This window comes from Polyodon spathula, chromosome 45 (assembly GCF_017654505.1).
Source record: "Polyodon spathula isolate WHYD16114869_AA chromosome 45, ASM1765450v1, whole genome shotgun sequence".
NCBI lineage: Eukaryota > Metazoa > Chordata > Actinopteri > Acipenseriformes > Polyodontidae > Polyodon > Polyodon spathula.
Window position 1 is genome coordinate 446414 of NC_054578.1, and position 4571 is coordinate 450984.

Genomic DNA, 4571 nt, shown 5'->3' on the forward strand with positions numbered 1-4571 from the left:
TTTATAGCATAACAGTATTTCCTGACCATCCCTCACTAGTTTTTTCAGAGCAGTAATACTGAGAACTCAATTAACACCAAAACCCATTGCATGCAAAGAAGTATGGGCAAAAGCTGAAAATAACACTTATCAGGATTCTACAATTCCACAACACTTTTCATTTTTATTGACTTTTGCTGAGTACGACCTGTTTGTGTGATTTATAATAAGTTAATATGTTGTGTGTAGGGTGTCATAACGTCTATTCTGCAGTACATCATGACATATCTACTACATCATGACATATCTTCTACAATAAAAGATGCTTTACACACAACATATTAACTTAGTTGTTTTTCTGTATGGAGTTGATTTAGTACACACACATTGGCCAGCAGTTAGCCTTAACTCCGTGAGAGCTTCATGAATGGCTAATTTGGTGGTTATCCATTTGAATATCATATCGGTACTAGACAGTCTACTACCATGTCACAACTACTGTGTAAACTTTGTTTCAAATGTATTGTTTTTCTAATTGGGAATGCTGGGGTTTGCTACATGATTCTGCAGCATAATACTCGAGCATTACAATGGAGAATCAAAATGGTATCCTTCAAACCCTTTCTGTAAGAACACCTTTTACACTGCAACCTTTTACACGAACTCTACCCCCATTTGACTGCAGTCTGTCTTCTGTGAGTCAGTTGTGTTTAATGTGCACTCCTGAGGTTTCACTACAGAAGACAAACTCATGCTCTGGATTTAAAGTGAAACGTCTTCAGCAAACACTTTGCCTTTGTTCAATTATTCATCATGTATGAAGGAGCGTTCATCATATTAATGCACTCATTGCATTATTACACCGATATTTTTTTTTAAGCAGTTGCTGACTCCAGTTTTTTTTTTTTTTATGTTTCTGCTCCCATCAGAAGAATCCAGTCTGCTTTACATACCATATCTGATCCTCAGGAGACTCTTTTAGGGGCAGACAAGTTAGAAGGATTGGAGCTTGTTAAAACCTAGCTATTCTAACTCATTTGTAAGGGAGCAGCATCTGATTTTACCAGGGTTGCATGCGTATCAATGATTCATGTAAGCTTTTAAAAGGATTACCATTAATTTATGATGAGATTCTGTCATATCCAGATTCACTTATATATGGAATAAACAAGTAGTAGTACCTGGTTACCGAGGAGGCCAGCATTTGTAAACAAGAGACAAAGATGTTTGTCATGGACCCCCTGACCCTCACAAACCCCCCCAGCTCTGGAACCCTGTTAGGATTTGATTGATACAATGTACAAGAAGTGTCCTGTTTATTCGTTTGTAGGTTATTTAAGAAACTGTCTTCTACTAGAAGGAATACATTGCCTGTAGTATTTGTTACTATAAGTTGAAGGCCTCAAGATATTAAGACTCTTATTAGTTGTGAATTTGCACCCTAAGACTGTATACTTGTATGATGACCAATGGCACATTAAGACTATATAAAGCACTTTATCCTTTTGTCGTCTAAAAATGTTAATAATTTCAATAGTGGCCATGAAATGCATGTCCACCAACGAAAGCGTGAAAAAAAATTAAAAATGAATACCTACAATTTGGTAGGGTTGGCATTCAGGTTCTTGCACACACCACCAATTCCCATTGCTTTTATAGAAATATTTTGCAGTAGAACATCACTAGTAACAGTAGCATTTCTTGGGCCTCAATTATAAACACATGGCAAAGTCCCAGCTGTTGACACTTCCTGTACTGAATGCTTATATCTGCATTCTATTTAATTCTTGCAGCATGCTGAGAGTGCCGTTGCAAGCAGTTTTGAATCATTGTGTCAACCACAGAAAGCTGCAGTCTTAGGTTCACAGAGAAGGTAGCACCATAAATTACCCACAACATAGACAGGATATAGGTCTGTTTTTAGGCTGCATCTGGGTGTACTGATGAAAGCTTCTGGTCTTGCCAAAAAAAATATTGTGCTGATATTAAGAAAGTGGGTAAAGGTTTCAGAAGGTAAACAAAACATCTTGGCTGTAAGATGCAAGTGTGAGTGGGAATAAATATGTGTCTTTAAGCCACAGAATACCTCAAGATTAACATTCTAGAATGTCTGAATATACAAAAGCAGTCTACATATTTAAGTTATTGCACTTCATGTACTTGAACTTTCCCTTGTTGTCTTATTATGAATCACTGCCAGGGGCAGTGTTGCATGGGACACTAAACGTTACACTGCTGTACCTGCTAAATTTAAAGAGAAGGCATGTTCGAGAGCCCTTTATTTCATACTCATACCAAGTTCCTCTTGAATGTTCCTTGTCCCATCCATTCAAAAAATAGAGAATCGGACAAACAAACACACACTGACCCTTTTTACTAAGGGAGCTGTCGACTGCCATTTCGCCTGGCTGCCAGTTCTTTTTTTCCACCTGACTTGGCAGTGACTCTTAATCTGTGTATCTATTTAAGCACTGACTCCGCCGTGACTGGAAATTTAGGTTTACATGGTGAGGTTTTGTCTGCAGCTGTGTGCCCCTATGTACTCACCATATCGCTGAGCCTGCAGAGCTGTGAACACTTGTACAATACCCTTGGGATTCTTCTTTGTGAAATATACTGGAAATATATTTGATTACATTAATCAAATACTTTTTGTATGTAGAATAAATGTGTGTTTTATCTTCCAGATCGTGTTGCTGTTCTGAATTTCACAGTTGCTCATACTGGTGTAAATAAACTTTTGCAGCAACTACTGTGCAGGGACTAATGCTAGTGATGCAATTTATAGTTCTCTGTGAAATGTTGGGGTGAAAGTGATGTCTGGGTTGATGCTGGCTTTAGCTACAGCTCCAGATCGTGTTACTGGTAGTCTATTGAGACAAACAACAGTTACAGGCGACATCTAACAAACACAAAACAAACACTCACGATTTTCAGCAATTTTTTTACTCCTTCAAGGTCAAATCCAACCGTTTACACAGGAACAGATTACTTTGCTACGCCCCTATTTTCTACCCTCGCTCATGACCCCCTGGTTAACGAGCACATCCGCTTCTCCAATCCACGGCTGCCATGCCGTTTCCTGTCCAAGTCATTGAGTTCGGGTACCGTAGCGCAGTTCTAGCTGGCCCACTTCCACCTACCCACGATAATAAAGTGTCATGCCTTTTAGTACAGGGTACTCTGTTCCCTTTATCTAGTACCCTCTCAGGTCAGGAGGGAGATCTAACACCAAGCGTCATTTGATCTCTATCACACCACTGCATGGTATTCTGGGCAACTGTGAAAAAGATCTATGTTTTTAATCAAAAAGATGCAAAAATAAGAACAGCATTTTGTGGGTAATAAGAGTCAGATAAAATCCTACTTTACCAAATTAACTTTATTAATTTATTATTTTTCAATCCCTTGCAAGACTCACAAACAACAAGCTGACACATCATGTACATCATCATGTACTTCATATTGAAAAAAAACCAAAACTGTTCTATATTTATTTTCCATTATACACTGTAGATGACCTACTAACTGGACATAAAAAAAACACAGCAGGCAATCATACCCTGGGCAACATTTTATTTGGTGGAGGCACTGAATCTTTTGACCTTTTCTTAGAGTGAGGGAAGCAGTAATTTTACTCCTGAATTTTACAGAAAACTACCAACAACTGATTTGTCATGTTGATAGGCTGTGGCAAATTCTCATAAAAACTAAAGCTCTTAAGGCAAAGGATGCTTGCACAAGTAATTTCACCAGACCAGAAGGTGCACTGCATCTGAAATACAGTATACACCTGCCTATGTTTTCGAGTTTGACACGTCTATTTTATAGTTGTAAAAGTACCTAGACCCATCCTATGATTAATTATTTCAGTGTTTAATTGTTTAATTGTTACTTTATTACTTTACATTATACAAATATATGGTTTGGATCTTATTTTTTTAAATAGATGTCACATATTAATGTAGCAAAGCTGAGTTGTTTTTTATGTTAATGATACAAAATTATTAAGAAACAGATGCAGCCAGGAGCATGAACATTAAGAATGCTTCTACTATACATTGATCGATAGCCCCTGCCTCTCCAAAGTTAATTAGGCTGCAGAGTAATGCCACCATACCCTGCTAATGACTGGGTATTGCTGTGGAATAACATTAGTTATGTGCAGCCACTGCCCTGCCCTGACATCCCCAGGCTATCTGGATCTGCTGACATAACTATGCATTTTCTGAAGCAGGAAACAAAGCATGTGATTCAAGAGCAGAAACGTCCTTTCGCTTTCCTTACAGGAAATACAGAGCAGGTTCAGTACTGCACATCTCCCCATGGTTCTTGAGTGATTCACACATTGTCTCTCAGTGATTCACACATTCTAAAGCAGTTCCTTTTGCAGTCCATTAATTTAACATGGATTACTAGATACCATTTCCTCCTCATTTTTCGCTTTCTCCTTTTCTTGGGAGGAACTGCTGGAAGCTACATCAGTACATATAATAAAGCTAGCACAATGATAACAGTACATCTTCCCCAATACAGTATATATTGCCATCACATCAGAGGTCCTGCTTGATTTTTTTAATGATTTTTTTTCA

At 38.0% G+C, this 4571-nt stretch overlaps 1 protein-coding gene across 2 annotated transcripts in view; it reads left to right on the forward strand.

Moving 5' to 3' along the window:
* LOC121305934 (zinc finger protein OZF-like) overlaps positions 1 to 4571 on the forward strand; it is a 73574-nt gene that overhangs the window by 4730 nt on the left and 64273 nt on the right. The gene's annotated exons all lie outside the window — the stretch shown is intronic.